Source organism: Eurosta solidaginis, chromosome X (assembly GCF_040869045.1).
Source record: "Eurosta solidaginis isolate ZX-2024a chromosome X, ASM4086904v1, whole genome shotgun sequence".
In the NCBI taxonomy this organism is placed as follows: domain Eukaryota; kingdom Metazoa; phylum Arthropoda; class Insecta; order Diptera; family Tephritidae; genus Eurosta; species Eurosta solidaginis.
The window spans coordinates 136249009-136269687 of NC_090324.1; the positions used below are offsets into that span (position 1 = coordinate 136249009).

The 20679-nt window shown below is 37.7% G+C and overlaps 1 protein-coding gene and 2 pseudogenes across 1 annotated transcript in view; all 3 read right to left on the bottom strand.

Annotated features, from left to right (window-relative positions):
- LOC137235482 (calcium-dependent secretion activator-like) overlaps positions 1-20679 on the bottom strand; it is a 3515579-nt gene that overhangs the window by 944225 nt on the left and 2550675 nt on the right. The window lies entirely within an intron of this gene.
- On the bottom strand, positions 939-5444 carry LOC137234551 (DNA-directed RNA polymerase II subunit RPB1-like; annotated as a pseudogene).
- LOC137234552 (DNA-directed RNA polymerase II subunit RPB1-like) lies at positions 14153-19107 on the bottom strand (annotated as a pseudogene).

Consider the following 20679-nt stretch of genomic DNA (forward strand, 5'->3'; position numbering starts at 1 on the left):
GGCGGTGTTCCTGCTACACCGCAGACTTTGTCAGGTGTGGAGGAGAGGATGTTGTCCATGTTAAATGGCAAAGAGATGGAGGGTATTCCGAATACTGCCGATTCAGATGCCCTTAATGAAGATATTTATGGTAAATTGCCTAAAATTTTTATGTAGTTGTTTGAGTACTGATTTAGACTTTTCCAGCGGATAAAAACGAGGAAATTCCACAGCCGAATGTAGAAACGCCTGTACCCGGTCCTGCCACACAGCGGAAGAAGACGAGCACACCACTGTGGACACCTCAAAAACAGTGTGACAAAAATGCTAAAGTCACATCCTGGGAGCATTTGGCTTCAATTAAAAGTAAATGGACAGAAGCCAAATTTCAGGCAGAGGTTTCTTTGGCGAAGAAGGAAGAAGAGAGGGTGGAGCTTCAAATGAAGTTTATGCGTGAGAGGCATGAGCTCGATATTCTCCAATGCAGGGAGCGGCAAGCGGTTGAAATGGAGATATTAAAATTTAAATTAGAAAAAGTTAAATTAGAACTTAAAAAATTAAATAACGCGTAAAAGTCGCGCCATCACGTTAATTATACTTGCTTTTTTGTTTTAAATTGGTGAATTAAGTTTAGTTAGGTTGCAGATGCTCAATGTAGGAAAAGCTCACTTGGAAATCATGAAAGGTTCGTTGTGATATCATTAAAGATCACAGTTGAAACTTAAAGTTCGAAACTTTAAAGCATAAAATGAGATAGAGTAGTTTAACTATTTTACCTTTATATTAAAAGTCCAACGACATGGACAACTATTGGAGACGACCCGTCATAACTTAACAAAATAATTAACTTCAAATATCAAATCAATTTAAAAAATCAAAAAAAATGCCTTTTAGATAATTTAATGATGTAAAAACAAAAATCAATTAGCAATAACATAAAGAGATCTCATAGATGTAATTTAAGAAACTAAGTATACAAGACTGTAAATAAATAAATAAATAATACGTATGCGAAGTACTAATTTATCTGCACTATCGTCATTGGAAATACAAAATACAATTCAAATCAGTCACCAAAAACAGCATTAATCCTTTCAGCAATTTGTTCCTTGGTTAATTTCTTAACAGCTATATGTACGTTTACGATCCAATTCAATACGTAATAGCCATGGTGAAATGCGTGTTGGGTCAAAATCGGGCATTTCATAGTAAACAATCACGAATTCTTGATCCTCTGAAATCGCAGTTCGCTGTGGATCGGGATCATAGTAAATGGCCGTATTAGCTGTTACTTTACGCAATGTGGTGTGTTTAAACGGCACAGCACATTCTTTGCTTTCTCAGCATATCGTGCAGCACCGCCTCTGAAGAAAACGGTTAGTGAGGAAGCCTTTAGTTTATTTTGAAATGTTACGTTCATCGATGATACACCAGCAAAATGGAAAGTGTTGAGTGTCATCTACAATACAAATAAAAAACAAGTAAGGAAGGTTAAGTTCGGGTGTAACCGAACATTACATACTCAGTTGAGAGCTATGGTGACAACATAAGGGAAAATAACCATGTAGGAAAATGAACCGAGGGAAACCTTGGAATGTGTTTGTATGACATGTGTATCAAATGAAAGGCATTAAAGAGTATTTTATGAGGGAGTGGGCCATAGTTCTATAGGTGGACGCCATTTAGGGATATAGCCATAAAGGTGGATCAGGGTTGACCCTAGAATGCGTTTGTACGATATGGGTATCAAATGAAAGGTATTAATGAGTATTTTAAAAGGGCGTGGACCTAAGTTCTATAGATGGACGCCTTTTCGAAATATCGCCGTAAAGATGGACCAGGGGTGACTCTAGAATGCGTTTGCACAATATGGGCATCAAACGAAAGGTGTTAATGAGTATTTTAAAAGGGAGTGGGCCTTAGTTCTATAGGTGGACGCCGTTTCGAGATATCGTCATAAAGGTGGACCAGGGGTGACTCTAGAATGCGTTTGTACAATATGGGTATCAAATGAAAGGTGTTAATGAGTATTTTAAAAGGGAGTAATCCTTAGTTCCATAGGTGGACGCCGTTTCGAGATATCGCCATAAAGGTGGACCAGGGGTGACCCTAGAATTTGTTTGTACAATATGGGCATCAAACGAATGGTGTTAATGAGTATTTTAAAAGGGAGTGGGCCTTAGTTCTGTAGGTGGTCGCCTTTTCGAAATATCGCCATAAATGTGGACCAGGGGTGACTCTAGAATGCGTTTGTACGATATGGATATCAAATTAAAGGTATTAATGAGTATTTTAAAAGGGAGTAATCCTCAGTTCCATAGGTGGACGCCGTTTCGAGATATCGCCATAAAGGTGGACCAGGGGTGACCCTAGAATTTGTTTGTACGATATGGGTATCAAAAGAAAGGTGTTAATGAGTATTTTAAAAGGGAGTAATCCTTAGTTCCATAGGTGGACGCCGTTTCGAGATATCGCCATAAAGGTGGACCAGGGGTGACCCTAGAATTTGTTTGTACAATATGGGTATCAAAAGAAATGTGTTAATGAGTATTTTAAAAGGGTGTGGGGCTTAGTTCTATAGGTGGACACCTTTTCGGAATATCGCCACAAAGGTGGACCAGGGGTGACTCTAGAATGTGTTTGTACGATATGGGTATCAAATTAAAGGTATTAATGAGGGTTTTAAAAGGGAGTGGTGGTAGTTGTATATGTGAAGGCGTTTTCCAGATATCGACCAAAATGTGGACTAGGGTGACCCAGAACATTATCGGTTGGATACCGCTAATTTATTTATATATGTAATACCTGGCAAGATTTTAAGGGTGTTTTATTTCGCCCTGCAGAACTTTTTCATTTTCTTCTACTTAATATGGTAGGTGTGACAACCATTTTATAAAGTTTTTTCTAAAGTTATATTTCGCGTCAATAAAACAATCCAATTACCTTACCATGTTTCATCCCTTTTTTCGTATTTGGTATAGAATTATGGCATTTTTTTCATTTTTCGCAATTTTCGATATCGAAAAAGTGGGCGTGGTCATAGTCGGATTTCGTTAATTTTTCATACCAAGGTAAAGTGGGTTCAGATAAGTACGTGAACTGAGTTTAGTAAAGATATATCGATTTTTGCTCAAGTTATCGTGTTAACGGCCATGCGGAAGGACAGACGGACGACTGTGTATAAAAACTGGGCGTGGCATCAACCGATTTCGCCCATTTTCACAGAAAACAGTTAGCGCCATAAATCTATGCCCCTACTAAATTTCAAAAGGATTGTTTAATTTTTGTTCGATTTATGGCATTAAAAGTATCCTAGACAAATTAAATGAAAAAGGGCGGAGCCACGCCCATTTTTAAATTTTCTTTTATTTTTGTATTTTGTTGCACCATATCATTACTGGAATTGAATCTTGACATAATTTACTTATATACTGTAAAGATATTAAATTTTTTGTTAAAATTTTACTTAAAAAAAATTTTTTTTTTAAAAGTGGGCGTGGTCCTTCTCCGATTTTGCTAATTTTTATTAAGCGTACATGCAGTAATAAGAGTAACGTTCCTGCCAAATTTCATCATGATATCTTCAACGACTGCCAAATTACAGCTTGCAAAAGTTTTAAATTACCTTCCACGGTGCCACGCCCATTGTCCAAAATTTTACTAATTTTATATTTTGCGTCATAAGTTCAACTCATCTGCCAAGTTTCGTCGCTTTATCGGTCTTTTGTAATGAATTATCGCACTTTTTCGGTTTTTCGAAATTTTCGATATCGAAAAAGTGGGCGTGGTTATAGTCCGATATCGTTCATTTTAAATAGCGATCTGAGATGAGTGCTCAGGAACCTACATACCAAATTTCATCAAGATACCTCAAAATTTACTCAAGTTATCGTGTTAACGGACGGACGGACGGACATGGCTCAATCAAATTTTTTTTCGATCCTGATTATTTTGATATATGGAAGTCTATATCTATCTCGATTCCTTTATATATGTACAACCAACCGTTATCCAATCAAAATTAATATACTCTGTGAGCTCTGCTCAACTGAGTATAATAAGTAAGACAAATATTTATCAACACACCATAATTACGCACTTGTGTAGCAGGTTCACCCAAACTATGTGCAGCTAAAGCGCCCACCATTTCACCAGGATTCTCTTGTGCTTGCTGAAAACGTGTTTCAATCTCTCCAATCAACCGTTCAAACGCTTCAGTCGATAAACGAAACTCTTCTGCTACATATTTCGTGCAGAGCGTCGAACGTACCAAACATTGAAACAGTAGCGTAGCATTCTCATTAGCCTGTTTTGCCAAACGATCATTACCGACCACAATAACACAACGTTGTAATAAATCATGCACGCCATTAATAACGCACAAAGGCGACAGATCGGTTGGCATGCGTTTGTTAATATGCAAGATATTCGGTACATTCCAAATCATGCGTTGCAAATTACACGGTAATACGACCTACTCAATTAAAATAAGTTATAACATAAGTTTTTGCTTAATTAAAAAGTAAACAATGTGTTTTACATTCGAATCCCTATTGGGGAAAATTTCACGCAGCGCTTCACAATCGCGACACAATTGATCCCATTCAATTTCCAATTCGGGCAATGCATTACCGCTTTCGCTCAACTCTTTTACAACATCATCTGACCAATCAAATTTGAATCTTTTTTCTAATGCTTTATTCGATAGCTTAACGGTAGTAGTTTTTGAAATTCTATTGGTTCACCATCTTCGCCATAACGCAACTGAATCAGTTGACCTACAGAGTTACGTACTGTGCCATCATAGTTAACCATAACAGACTCCATAGCCTTAATTAAACGACGTTTAACCAGTTTCAGCAGTTTTTACAGCAGTATCGATAAGACCTCCACGACCACCCATAGCGTGAAAATAGAATTCTGATGGCGTCAAACCGGCAAGGTAATGAATTTTCTACGAAACCATGTGACTCAGGACCGTAATCGTAATGGAATGTGACAAAGTACGTTTACGAAAACCATATGGTATACGTTTACCCTCAACGTTCTATTGACCCACACAAGCAATAACCTGTGAGATATTAATATTGGAACCTTTAGAATCCGACACCACCACAGCCTTTAAATTATTATACACGGTAGGCGATTTCTTAGGAGAACCACCAGTTTTGTCACGAGCATATTTTGGTATACGATTGACTTGATTTTCGAAAGTTTGACGCAAAGTATTACCTGTAAGTGAAAAATAAGTTTAAGAGATAAAAAGAAAATGTATTGCACGTGAGATAACGCACCAGGTGTTGGTCCAACTCCGTGTTGTATACCGTTAATGATATCATCTTTGGCTTTCTTAATTGCCATCTGCATTATAAGTTTGAGGATCACCAATTGTATCACCAATGTCGATACAATAACAACCAATTGTTAATAACAGCCTGAATATTACCGTAGAAACGGCCAGCAATTTTAATTTATATGTATATTCATCACCATCAAGATCAGCATTATATGGTGATGTGCATGACAAATTCATACGGAATGTTGACCAAGGCAGCACTTTGATACGATGTCCCATCATACTCATTTTATATAGTTTAGGTTGACGATTGAAAATAACTAAATCATCATCGCGTAAATGTCTTTCGACTTTATAGCCACATTGTAAATGCAAATCTGAAGGTTAAGGATGGAAACGCAAATCTATACGCTTACCATAATCACGTAAAATATATTTAGCGAAAGGATATTTACTAACTCTTGCATGCGATCGATATTGAATGGTGTAACCAATTCTGAAAATGTTAAATTTTGTGCAATTGAACGTGGCACACCGACTTGATCGATACGCAAATTTGGATCTGGTGTTATGTCAGTACGTGCTTTAGTCGCTTTTAGTAGCTTTTAGTAGACATATGTATCTGCCATGAAAGAACTGAGTTCACGTGGTAGCGTTGGTGTTTTCCAGTTAGCTTTAATAGAATGGATCTGTGAAGAAATAATAAAATTTATTTTAAAAAGAAAATACAGAAATGTATTTCTACTTACGTTCTCCTTTAGGAATATCAAAGGCTTTTATTGACTTTAAGGGTGTTTTCATTATCGAGCTGCTGCTGTTTGTGATTGGCCGCAATGCCATCGAATATAGTGTTGTTATCAATCGGTTGCTGGAAGTTTTTTAGTTTTTGAAATGTTGGCGCGTAGTAATAAATTTGGTTCGGTAAGCATTATGCTGCAAAATATCGATATCACCCTGACGGGTTACATTTGGATGCAGAATTTTCTCTTCCACTAAATATGTTCGCTCATGACCATGGGTGACTACCATTGAAAATATGTATTAAAAATTTTGTTTCGCATTAAAGGATATATGAATATGCTAGGCAAGCAAAATATACTTTAATATTGCCTTATTATTGTGAAGTTATAGCCGAGCAAAATATGTATCAATTATTGTTCTTCTGGTATGGTCATTTCGAGATCGCCCTTCATTTGAGCGATTTGGCGGGACTGTTAAAACATTAATTACAGCATCGTTAACTTCAGGTGAAAGTTGTGGTGCGGATTTATCATTAAAGCGAATGCAAACATTATGCAATACTGCTGTTCCTACAACAATGTAAGGAACTCTAGTGACTTTCATTCGAATTCCCATTGATAGCACAGGAAATCTACGTTTCCACACACCATATGAGCGCTCGACGCAATTACGTGTTCTGATATGCGACTCATTATACAAATTTTCTGCTCTATTTGTACAATTTGAAAGAGGTGTCCACACGACGCTCGAGTTTTCATAGCCACTATCAGCAACAATTAGGCCATTCTGGAACTCCCTATTTTCAAGCCGATAGGAAATGCGCGAATTCCGAAAAATTCTTGAATCATGCACAGATCCTGGCCATCGAGCTACAATATCCAATATATTCATTTTGCTGTCGCATATTGTCTGCACATTGAAAGAAAAAAACCCTTTTCTATTTCGAAAGACTTCACCATCATCACCACCTGTATATAAATTAATGTTGTTGTTGTAGCAGTGCTTCGCCCCATCCAATAGGTGCGACCGATCACAAATTGTCATCAATGTCCTCTAACGGGAGTCCAAGGAAACTTGCTGTTTCAACAGGGGTGGACCCTAATGAGAGGGTTGTTAAAGGCGTTGGTTCCAAGAGAGGAGCAGAAGACGGGGCGGGTGCTGATGCTCGGCATTGCATGAGTGGAAGCGGCCGTATGAGCTGGTGGCGCCGTGGGGCGTCGCTTGTTGAGCAGCAGAGCTGCTGGAAGGTAGTGAGGGGCGCTGATGCGTAGACTACGGGGCGCCCTTAGGATTCGATACCTTCCCGGAGCAGGAGAGTATGGCGCAGTCCCGATGCAGGTAACAATCTATATGAGGGGTCGACTGCTAATACGCGTCCAAAAATATCGAAAGAGGTGTCAAACGACGCGTCTTGACATCAGTATTAATAATTCGAAGGAAAATAAAAATTTTAACTCGGTCAAAAAATATTAACGAAAAACCGAAAAATGACCCGCTGTTCCCTCCGAAACCGGGGGTGAGATCCATCGTATTTTTGCGTAGAACACCTATGCATTGGCGGCCTACGGCCGCGCTTATAAAAAATTACCCTGGGCGGGTCCAACACCGGTTTGGAGACCAAAACTATATCCGCGCAAAACACTTATGTTCACAATTTTTTTTGTGGGTACAACAACATTACAACAACCACATGAAAATCCGAGTGTATTTCTGCCATGAAAAGCTCTCAGTGAAAACTCATCTGCCTTGCAGATGCCGTTCGGGGTCGGCATAAAACAAGTGGGTCCCGTCCCGCCAATTTTTAGGAAAAACTAAAAAGGAGCACGATGCAAAAGATGACCCCTCTGCAACTAAAAACTTGAGTCTTCTATAGGATACAGTTTCACTTTTTGTTGTGAAAAACGGAAAAAAACATTTCAGTTGAAATAATTATTAATTATTAACTTTTCTCTTAAGCTATTATTTATGATAACTTCACACAAAAAAATTTAGTGCAGTGTTAACACTTTTCAGAGCAAAATCAAAACTAAAAAACAAGTAAGAAGGTCTCAGTTCGGGTGAAACCAAACATTACATACCCAGCTGTGCAATTGAAACGCTGAAGTAGGAGTGGCTTTCAGGCACTTTTGTTCATTTGCAAAGCAAATATAATATCATTAACGGCTTTTGATTTACGGCTTTTTAAACTTCCAAATTTTCTTCTTCTAAATGTGGGTTTTGCCATGCCCATATACCAATCTTTTTGAGAATTTATGTTTTGCGTCATAAAACAAATCCACCTAGCAAATTTCACTACCTTGTTATTGAATTATCTCATTTTTTCCATTTTTATAAATTTTCAATTTTGAACAAGTGGGCGTGGTTATTGTCCGTGGTTATCGTCTGCGCAAAACACTTATGTTCACAATTTTTTTTGTGGGTACGACAACATTACAACAACCACATGAAAATCGCCAACTTCAACTATCTGCGAACTGAGATAACATTTTTATTTTCCGCCTTCGGATGGAACAGGGGTGGACCCTAATGAGAGGGTTGTTAAAGGCGTTGGTTCCAAGAGAGGAGCAGAAGACGGGGCGGGTGCTGATGCTCGGCATTGCATGAGTGGAAGCGGCCGTATGAGCTGGTGGCGCCGTGGGGCGTCGCTTGTTGAGCAGCAGAGCTGCTGGAAGGTAGTGAGGGGCGCTGATGCGTAGACTACGGGGCGCCCTTAGGATTCGATACCTTCCCGGAGCAGGAGAGTATGGCGCAGTCCCGATGCAGGTAAAAATCTATATGAGGGGTCGACTGCTAATACGCGTCCAAAAATATCGAAAGAGGTGTCAAACGACGCGTCTTGACATCAGTATTAATAATTCGAAGGAAAATAAAAATTTTAATTCGGTCAAAAAATATTAACGAAAAACCGAAAAATGACCCGCTGTTCCCTCCGAAACCGGGGGTGAGATCCATCGTATTTTTGCGCAGAACACCTATGCATTGGCGGCCTACGGCCGCGCTTATAAAAAATTACCCTGGGCGGGTCCAACACCGGTTTGGAGACCAAAACTATATCCGCGCAAAACACTTATGTTCACAATTTTTTTTGTGGGTACAACAACATTACAACAACCACATGAAAATCCGAGTGTATTTCTGCCATGAAAAGCTCTCAGTGAAAACTCATCTGCCTTGCAGATGCCGTTCGGGGTCGGCATAAAACAAGTGGGTCCCGTCACGCCAATTTTTAGGAAAAACTAAAAAGGAGCACGATGCAAAAGATGACCCCTCTGCAACTAAAAACTTGAGTCTTCTATAGGATACAGTTTCACTTTTTGTTGTGAAAAACGGAAAAAAACATTTCAGTTGAAATAATTATTAATTATTAACTTTTCTCTTAAGCTATTATTTATGATAACTTCACACAAAAAAATTTAGTGCAGTGTTAACACTTTTCAGAGCAAAATCAAAACTAAAAAACAAGTAAGAAGGTCTCAGTTCGGGTGAAACCAAACATTACATACCCAGCTGTGCAATTGAAACGCTGAAGTAGGAGTGGCTTTCAGGCACTTTTGTTCATTAACGGCTTTTGATTTACGGCTTTTTAAACTTCCAAATTTTCTTCTTCTAAATGTGGGTTTTGCCATGCCCATATACCAATCTTTTTGAGAATTTATGTTTTGCGTCATAAAACAAATCCACCTAGCAAATTTCACTACCTTGTTATTGAATTATCTCATTTTTTCCATGTTTATAAATTTTCAATTTTGAACAAGTGGGCGTGGTTATTGTCCGTGGTTATCGTCTGCGCAAAACACTTATGTTCACAATTTTTTTTGTGGGTACGACAACATTACAACAACCACATGAAAATCGCCAACTTCAACTATCTGCGAACTGAGATAACATTTTTATTTTCCGCCTTCGGATTATTATTTTCGAGATTAATACGCATCTTTTGATACCTCTCTCGATATTTTTGGTAGCGTATTAGCAGTCGACCCCTCAACTAGATTTTTACTCCGCTGCAAGGATCTGCTGGGAGGATGACAATTTGTGGGAGGGACGCAACAGATTAAATGGGATTACACTGAAATGACAGCCGGACAGAACCGGCTGCCTTGGGAAGCGTTTATAAATTAATATAGAGATATTGTTTTGCAATTACTATTGATGCATATTCACCTGGGGAATTGATTTTAACATGGGTGCAGTCCATTTCCCCAATTACACGCGGAAAATTTGCCTTTTCTTTAAAAGCAGCCTGTGTTTCCAAGCGCTCCTGTTGCGTTTGAGAAAATTTTACAAAATTTGGTCGCAAGGATGCTAGATGGTAGGAAACTAGCGTAATTGCACGTGAGGCACTTGCTTTTGAAACTCCGGAAAGGTCTGCCACAATTTGCTGAAAAGATCCTGAAGCATAGAACCGGAGTGCGATGAAAAACATTTGATGTGGCTGCATTGCGCTGTTGCTGTAAACGAAGAAGTAATTTAGGGCAACATTTATAAAATATGATGTAAACTTACCGTGCTCCAAGATAAATTTTGTCTTTTATTAAAGAAAAAAACAAACCAAGCAGCATCTTTGCACATTCGAAATCGTTCGCGAAAGTCAACATCGTCATAATGTAGAAAAAAGTCAGGACGCTCTTTAATTTTTCTTTTTCGCCGCAGCACGATTACCTGCAGAGCTTCAAAGTCGCAATCGCTTTCGCCAGAATCTCGAAGATCCATTAAATTTTTTATAAATTTTCCACCGATAATACAAATAAAATAAGCCACTTCAAAGAAATTGCAGATGTCAACAATAGCGGGGTTGCTATATTTGCATAATGAAATAAGTATAAATAGTGCCATTTAATTCGACTCAAAATTTGTACTACAGCAACACTGTTGAAAGTCGAGAATAAGCCAGCTGACAGGTAGGCTAATTTGCGACTTAGTTAAGCATTGGTGGTGAAACAGAAAAATTAAAAAATATGACTTAACTAAGTTAAGTCGAGTTGGTGAAACCGGGCCATAGTCTTGTTGAATTTTGACTAAAAAACTTTAACAATAGCTCAATACTATCCTCACACATAGTATCTACATATTTTTATAGCTTTCATGAAAATTAAATGGTTTATGACGAATATTAGCATCACTAAGCGATACTATCATCACTAAGTTGATACTAAGTAGCCACTCGTATGTACGCAAACAAACCAATCATCATTTACACACATGCATACAAGGCAGCGGAGAGATACTCACAAACGCATGTCATCATCAGCCGACGTAGTACTCACATATAAACACGCATATAGCTACAAACTACATGTATATGGTTGGTAATCAAGCATGAAGTTCAGGAAATTACTAGACTGATCTTCTTGATAGAAATTACTAGACTTTAGGAGAAATGGGTGAACGAGGAAACCGAGAGTATAAAGGCAGCGCAAGCTGAGGCATGACTAATCAGTTTTGATTTAAGCACGCTATTTGGTTGTGATGCATAAGTGTTATTGTGTCAAATTAGTCTAATAAAAACCATTTCGCTTTATTGAATATTGGAGTTATTTATTCGACAGTTTAGCTATTCGAACGTTAGCAGAAGGGTTGGAAAAAGCGGAATTTCTCAACATTCGTTACAGTTGGTGTCAGAAGAGGAATTCTTGAAAAAATTCCAGAGGACAACAAGGATATGGCCAAATTGAATGAATTGAAGATTCAGCAACTGAAAAAGGAGTTGGAAGCACGTGGGTTGAATACAACCAGCAATAAGATCGAACTTCAAGCACGGCTACGAGAGGTAATGGAGTCGCAAGGAATTAATGTGGACGAGTATGTCTATCATCCTGGTGGGTATGAGACAACAACAAAAATGGAAGAGAAATACGAAACATCGCAGACAGGCACGAGCACAGACTTGAACATGATATTGGCTGCAATATCTGCACAAACATCGACAGTAGCATCCAAGATGGAAGCACAGGAGGCACGCATTTCAGAAATGTCGTCGCAAATGTCATCCCAACTGGAATCGCAGGTGACAATACAATTTATAGAAAACAAAGTTCCGCTAGGTGGCGTGCTAATTGAGATAACTACGAATCCCTGAAAAACGAAAGGAATATTGCGATCGATTTTTGAGTAACTTGCCCATGAGCTAGAGACTTGAAACTTGGGCCTAGAGTTAGAACCCGGTGACAATGCAACATTTGATCAAAAAAAAAAAAAAATTCGCTAGGTGGCACGCGGATCGAGATAGTAAGAAAACAAATTTTAATTTGGGAACCTTTCAATCCATTTTTAACTAACTTCGCGGTTACCTAGAGACTTGAAACTTGGAGCTTAGTTAGAAGCCTGGTGACAATACAACTTATAGAAAACAAAGTTCCGCTAGGTGGTGCGCTAGTCAAGATAACTGCAAATGTTTTAAAAAAGGGGGGAATCTTGCGATAGATTTTCGAGTAACTTCCCGATGAGCTAGAGACATGAAACTTTGGCCGTAAGTCAGAACCCGGTGACAATGCAATATTTTATCAAAAAAAATCCGCCAGGTGGCGCATGGATCGAGATATTGAGAAAACTAGTTTTAAATTGGGAATCTTGCAATTGGTTTTTAATTAACTTCCTGGATATCTAGACACTTGAAACCTGAAATATAGTTTAAAACTCGGTGACAGTGCAATGTTTGATCAAAAAATTTGAGCTACGTAACGCACAAGTCGAACTATTTAGAAGATTAAGCCATACCTTCATGGCTAGCCTCCTTTTAGACTTTCAGGCGTATGCGAATTTCACCACGATTTTCAGCTGTGCAAATTAAGTAGCTGACAAACGAGGTCAAATTCTCTTCTTATTTTGCGAGGTGGATTCTATTGTTTTCGCCAGTGTTGTCAGCGAAAATTCCACTAATTCTATTAAATCTTGCTATTTTGAACAAATAAATAAAAATAAAAATTTCCACTTATGAAATTAAATTACTAATCAAGGTTGCAATTGCCTTTTTGTAGACAGTACTAAAAAATTGATAATAAAAAGATGATAAAAATATTTTAAGGACCACCTTTATATAAATGGACCAAAAAATAGAAGGCAATTCTTCCTTTAATACAGACATAGGGCCGATTTCACCAACTCGACTAAGGCTAAAAATTAGTTGCAACTTAAGTTAGCCCAGATTTGCGGCTTAGTTTTTTTTCGGTTTCACCAACTTAGTTACTAAAACCATTTGACATATAACAACCCTATCAGCTGTTTTATACATAGTAGTATTTTTGGCTACGTTTTAATTACACTCCACCCACTGAATTTGAAGTATTGTCAGTTACGGTGTCAGTTGGTTTTGGTAATTTTTTAATTTCTTTAAAAATAAAATTGCAATATGTCGCGGAAATGCACTTTTAATGCATCTGAAACCAACAGATTATTGGAAATTTGTGGTAAATATGCGGGAATAATCGAAGGAAAGAAAACCGATTGCATCAGCGTGAAATATAAAGACGATGCTTGGGAGAAAATTGCGCAGGAGTTCAACGCAAGTAACGAAATTTATCGTGAAAGCAAAGAACTAAAAAAAAAATATAAAAATATAAAATTTGCTGCAAAAAATAAGGCAGCTGAAGAGCGTAGGGCGGTTTATGGAACTGGCGGTGTTCCTGCTACACCGCAGACTTTGTCAGGTGTGGAGGAGAGGATGTTGTCCATGTTAAATGGCAAAGAGAGATATTAAATTTTAAATTAGAAAAAGTTAAATTAGAACTTAAAAAATTAAATAACGCGTAAAAGTCGCGCCATCACGTTAATTATACTTGCTTTTTTGTTTTAAATTGGTGAATTAAGTTTAGTTAGGTTGCAGATGCTCAATGTAGGAAAAGCTCACTTGGAAATCATGAAAGGTTCGTTGTGATATCATTAAAGATCACAGTTAAAACTTAAAGTTCGAAACTTTAAAGCATAAAATGAGATAGAGTAGTTTAACTATTTTACCTTTATATTAAAAGTCCAACGACATGGACAACTATTGGAGACGACCCGTCATAACTTAACAAAATAATTAACTTCAAATATCAAATCAATTTAAAAAATCAAAAAAAATGCCTTTTAGATAATTTAATGATGTAAAAACAAAAATCAATTAGCAATAACATAAAGAGATCTCATAGATGTAATTTAAGAAACTAAGTATACAAGACTGTAAATAAATAAATAAATAATACGTATGCGAAGTACTAATTTATATGCACTATCGTCATTGGAAATACAAAATACAATTCAAATCAGTCACCAAAAACAGCATTAATCCTTTCAGCAATTTGTTCCTTGGTTAATTTCTTAACAGCTATATGTACGTTTACGATCCAATTCAATACGTAATAGCCATGGTGAAATGCGTGTTGGGTCAAAATCGGGCATTTCATAGTAAACAATCACGAATTCTTGATCCTCTGAAATCGCAGTTCGCTGTGGATCGGGATCATAGTAAATGGCCGTATTAGCTGTTACTTTACGCAATGTGGTGTGTTTAAACGGCACAGCACATTCTTTGCTTTCTCAGCATATCGTGCAGCACCGCCTCTGAAGAAAACAGTTAGTGAGGAAGCCTTTAGTTTATTTTGAAATGTTACGTTCATCGATGATACACCAGCAAAATGGAAAGTGTTGAGTGTCATCTACAATACAAATAAAAAACAAGTAAGGAAGGTTAAGTTCGGGTGTAACCGAACATTACATACTCAGTTGAGAGCTATGGTGACAACATAAGGGAAAATAACCATGTAGGAAAATGAACCGAGGGAAACCTTGGAATGTGTTTGTATGACATGTGTATCAAATGAAAGGCATTAAAGAGTATTTTATGAGGGAGTGGGCCATAGTTCTATAGGTGGACGCCATTTAGGGATATAGCCATAAAGGTGGATCAGGGTTGACCCTAGAATGCGTTTGTACGATATGGGTATCAAATGAAAGGTATTAATGAGTATTTTAAAAGGGCGTGGACCTAAGTTCTATAGATGGACGCCTTTTCGAAATATCGCCGTAAAGATGGACCAGGGGTGACTCTAGAATGCGTTTGCACAATATGGGCATCAAACGAAAGGTGTTAATGAGTATTTTAAAAGGGAGTGGGCCTTAGTTCTATAGGTGGACGCCGTTTCGAGATATCGTCATAAAGGTGGACCAGGGGTGACTCTAGAATGCGTTTGTACGATATGGGTATCAAATGAAAGGTGTTAATGAGTATTTTAAAAGGGAGTAATCCTTAGTTCCATAGGTGGACGCCGTTTCGAGATATCGCCATAAAGGTGGACCAGGGGTGACCCTAGAATTTGTTTGTACAATATGGGCATCAAACGAATGGTGTTAATGAGTATTTTAAAAGGGAGTGGGCCTTAGTTCTGTAGGTGGTCGCCTTTTCGAAATATCGCCATAAATGTGGACCAGGGGTGACTCTAGAATGCGTTTGTACGATATGGATATCAAATTAAAGGTATTAATGAGTATTTTAAAAGGGAGTAATCCTCAGTTCCATAGGTGGACGCCGTTTCGAGATATCGCCATAAAGGTGGACCAGGGGTGACCCTAGAATTTGTTTGTACGATATGGGTATCAAAAGAAAGGTATTAATGAGTATTTTAAAAGGGAGTAATCCTTAGTTCCATAGGTGGACGCCGTTTCGAGATATCGCCATAAAGGTGGACCAGGGGTGACCCTAGAATTTGTTTGTACAATATGGGTATCAAAAGAAATGTGTTAATGAGTATTTTAAAAGGGTGTGGGGCTTAGTTCTATAGGTGGACACCTTTTCGGAATATCGCCACAAAGGTGGACCAGGGGTGACTCTAGAATGTGTTTGTACGATATGGGTATCAAATTAAAGGTATTAATGAGGGTTTTAAAAGGGAGTGGTGGTTGTTGTATAGGTGGTCGCATTTTCGAGATATCGCCATAAAGGTGGACCAGGGGTGACCCTATAATTTGTTTGTACAATATGGGCATCAAAAGAAAGGTGATAATGAGTATTTTAAAAGGGAGTATTCCTTAGTTCCATAGATGGACGCCGTTTCGAGATATCGCCATATAGGTGGAGCAGGGGTGACCCTAGAATTTGTTTGTACAATATGGGTATCAAAAGAAAGGTGTTAATGAGTATTTTAAAAGGGTGTGGGGCTTAGTTCTATAGGTGGACGCCTTTTCGAGATATCGCCATAAAGGTGGACCAGGGGTGACTCTAGAATGAGTTTGTACGATTTGGGTATCAAATTAAAGGTATTAATGAGAGTTTTAAAAGGGAGTGGTGGTAGTTGTATATGTGAAGGCGTTTTCCAGATATCCACCAAAATGTGGACTAGGGTGACCCAGAACATTATCGGTTGGATACCGCTAATTTATTTATATATGTAATACCTGGCAAGATTTTAAGGGTGTTTTATTTCGCCCTGCAGAACTTTTTCATTTTCTTCTACTTAATATGGTAGGTGTCACAACCATTTTATAAAGTTTTTTCTAAAGTTATATTTCGCGTCAATAAAACAATCCAATTACCTTACCATGTTTCATCCCTTTTTTCGTATTTGGTATAGAATTATGGCATTTTTTTCATTTTTCGCAATTTTCGATATCGAAAAAGTGGGCGTGGTCATAGTCGGATTTCGTTCATTTTTCATACCAAGGTAAAGTGGGTTCAGATAAGTACGTGAACTGAGTTTAGTAAAGATATATCGATTTTTGCTCAAGTTATCGTGTTAACGGCCATGCGGAAGGACAGACGGACGACTGTGTATAAAAACTGGGCGTGGCATCAACCGATTTCGCCCATTTTCACAGAAAACAGTTAGCACCATAAAATCTATGCCCTACTAAATTTCAAAAGGATTGGTTAATTTTTGTTCGATTTATGGCATTAAAAGTATCCTAGACAAATTAAATGAAAAAGGGCGGAGCCACGCCCATTTTTAAATTTTCTTTTATTTTTGTATTTTGTTGCACCATATTATTACTGGAATTGAATCTTGACATAATTTACTTATATACTGTAAAGATATTAAATTTTTTGTTAAAATTTTACTTTAAAAAAATTTTTTTTTAAAAGTGGGCGTGGTCCTTCTCCGATTTTGCTAATTTTTATTAAGCGTACATGCAGTAATAAGAGTAACGTTCCTGCCAAATTTCATCATGATATCTTCAACGACTGCCAAATTACAGCTTGCAAAAGTTTTAAATTACCTTCTTTAAAAAGTGGGCGGTGCCACGCCCATTGTCCAAAATTTTACTAATTTTATATTTTGCGTCATAAGTTCAACTCATCTACCAAGTTTCGTCGCTTTATCGGTCTTTTGTAATGAATTATCGCACTTTTTCGGTTTTTCGAAATTTTCGATATCGAAAAAGTGGGCGTGGTTATAGTCCGATATCGTTCATTTTAAATAGCGATCTGAGATGAGTGCTCAGGAACCTACATACCAAATTTCATCAAGATAGCTCAAAATTTACTCAAGTTATCGTGTTAACGGACGGACGGACGGACATGGCTCAATCAAATTTTTTTTCGATCCTGATTATTTTGATATATGGAAGTCTATATCTATCTCGATTCCTTTATATATGTACAACCAACCGTTATCCAATCAAACTTAATATACTCTGTGAGCTCTGCTCAACTGAGTATAATAAGTAAGACAAATATTTATCAACACACCATAATTACGCACTTGTGTAGCAGGTTCACCCAAACTATGTGCAGCTAAAGCGCCCACCATTTCACCAGGATTCTCTTGTGCTTGCTGAAAACGTGTTTCAATCTCTCCAATCAACCGTTCAAACGCTTCAGTCGATAAACGAAACTCTTCTGCTACATATTTCGTGCAGAGCGTCGAACGTACCAAACATTGAAACAGTAGCGTAGCATTCTCATTAGCCTGTTTTGCCAAACGATCATTACCGACCACAATAACACAACGTTGTAATAAATCATTCACGCCATTAATAACGCACAAAGGCGACAGATCGGTTGGCATGCGTTTGTTAATATGCAAGATATTCGGTACATTCCAAATCATGCGTTGCAAATTACACGGTAATACGACCTACTCAATTAAAATAAGTTATAACATAAGTTTTTGCTTAATTAAAAAGTAAACAATGTGTTTTACCTTCGAATCCCTATTGGGGAAAATTTCACGCAGCGCTTCACAATCGCGACACAATTGATCCCATTCAATTTCCAATTCGGGCAATGCATTACCGCTTTCGCTCAACTCTTTTACAACATCATCTGTAAAAACTTTACGCATATAACGTTCATTTGACCAATCAAATTTGAATCTTTTTTCTAATGCTTTATTCGATAGCTTAACGGTAGTAGTTTTTGAAATTCTATTGTTTCACCAGCCAAACCATCTTCGCCATAACGCAACTGAATCAGTTGACCTACAGAGTTACGTACTGTGCCATCATAGTTAACCATAACAGACTCCATAGCCTTAATTAAACGACGTTTAACCAGTTTCAGCAGTTTTTACAGCAGTATCGATAAGACCTCCACGACCACCCATAGCGTGAAAATAGAATTCTGATGGCGTCAAACCGGCAAGGTAATGAATTTTCTACGAAACCATGTGACTCAGGACCGTAATCGTAATGGAATGTGACAAAGTACGTTTACGAAAACCATATGGTATACGTTTACCCTCAACGTTCTATTGACCCACACAAGCAATAACCTGTGAGATATTAATATTGGAACCTTTAGAATCCGACACCACCACAGCCTTTAAATTATTATACACGGTAGGCGATTTCTTAGGAGAACCACCAGTTTTGTCACGAGCATATTTTGGTATACGATTGACTTGATTTTCGAAAGTTTGACGCAAAGTATTACCTGTAAGTGAAAAATAAGTTTAAGAGATAAAAAGAAAATGTATTGCACGTGAGATAACGCACCAGGTGTTGGTCCAACTCCGTGTTGTATACCGTTAATGATATCATCTTTGGCTTTCTTAATTGCCATCTGCATTATAAGTTTGAGGATCACCAATTGTATCACCAATGTCGATACTGTGACCTTCCAATAACAACCAATTGTTAATAATAGCCTGAATATTACCGTAGAAACGGCCAGCAATTTTAATTTATATGTATATTCATCACCATCAAGATCAGCATTATATGGTGATGTGCATGACAAATTCATACGGAATGTTGACCAAGGCAGCACTTTGATACGATGTCCCATCATACTCATTTTATATAGTTTAGGTTGACGATTGAAAATAACTAAATCATCATCGCGTAAATGTCTTTCGACTTTATAGCCACATTGTAAATGCAAATCTGAAGGTTAAGGATGGAAACGCAAATCTATACGCTTACCATAATCACGTAAAATATATTTAAAAAAAAATAAATGTAAGGCGCGATAACCTCCGAAGAGATCTAAGGCCGAGCTTCTCTTCCAATTTGCGTCGTGCTCCTCTTGATTTTTCCCTACAAATTGGCCGGACGGGACCTACATGTTTTATGCCGACTCCGAACGGCATCTGCAAGGCAGATGAGTTTTCACTGAGAGCTTTTCATGGCAGAAATACAATCGGAGCGCTTGCCAGACACTGCCGAGGGGCGACCCCGCTTAGAAAAATTTTCTTCTAATTGAAAAATCTTATTTCTAAAATTTTTTGATGTTGCGAAAGGATATTTACTAACTCTTGCATGCGATCGATATTGAATGGTGTAACCAATTCTGAAAATGTTAAATTTTGTGCAATTGAACGTGGCACACCGACTTGATCGATACGCAAATTTGGATCTGGTGTTATGTCAGTACGTGCTTTAGTCGCTTTTAGTAGCTTTTAGTAGACATATGTATCTGCCATGAAAGAACTGAGTTCACGTGGTAGCGTTGGTGTTTTCCAGTTAGCTTTAATAGAATGGATCTGTGAAGAAATAATACAATTTATTTTAAAAAGAAAATACAGAAATGTATTTCTACTTACGTTCTCCTTTAGGAATATCAAAGGCTTTTATTGACTTTAAGGGTGTTTTCATTATCGAGCTGCTGCTGTTTGTGATTGGCCGCAATGCCATCGAATATAGTGTTGTTATCAATCGGTTGCTGGAAGTTTTTTAGTTTTTGAAATGTTGGTGCGTAGTACTAAATTTGGTTCGGTAAGCATTATGCTGCAAAATATCGATATCACCCTGACGGGTTACATTTGGATGCAGAATTTTCTCTTCCACTAAATATGTTCGCTCATGACCATGGGTGACTACCATTGAAAATATGTATTAAAAATTTTGTTTCGCATTAAAGGATATATGAATATGCTAGGCAAGCAAAATATACTTTAATATTGCCTTATTATTGTGAAGTTATAGCCGAGCAAAATATGTATCAATTATTGTTCTTCTGGTATGGTCATTTCGAGATCGCCCTTCATTTGAGCGATTTGGCGGGACTGTTAAAACATTAATTACAGCATCGTTAACTTCAGGTGAAAGTTGTGGTGCGGATTTATCATTAAAGCGAATGCAAACATTATGCAATACTGCTGTTCCTACAAAAGTGTAAGGAACTCTAGTGACTTTCATTCGAATTCCCATTGATAGCACAGGAAATCTACGTTTCCACACACCATATGAGCGCTCGACGCAATTACGTGTTCTGATATGCGACTCATTATACAAATTTTCTGCTCTAT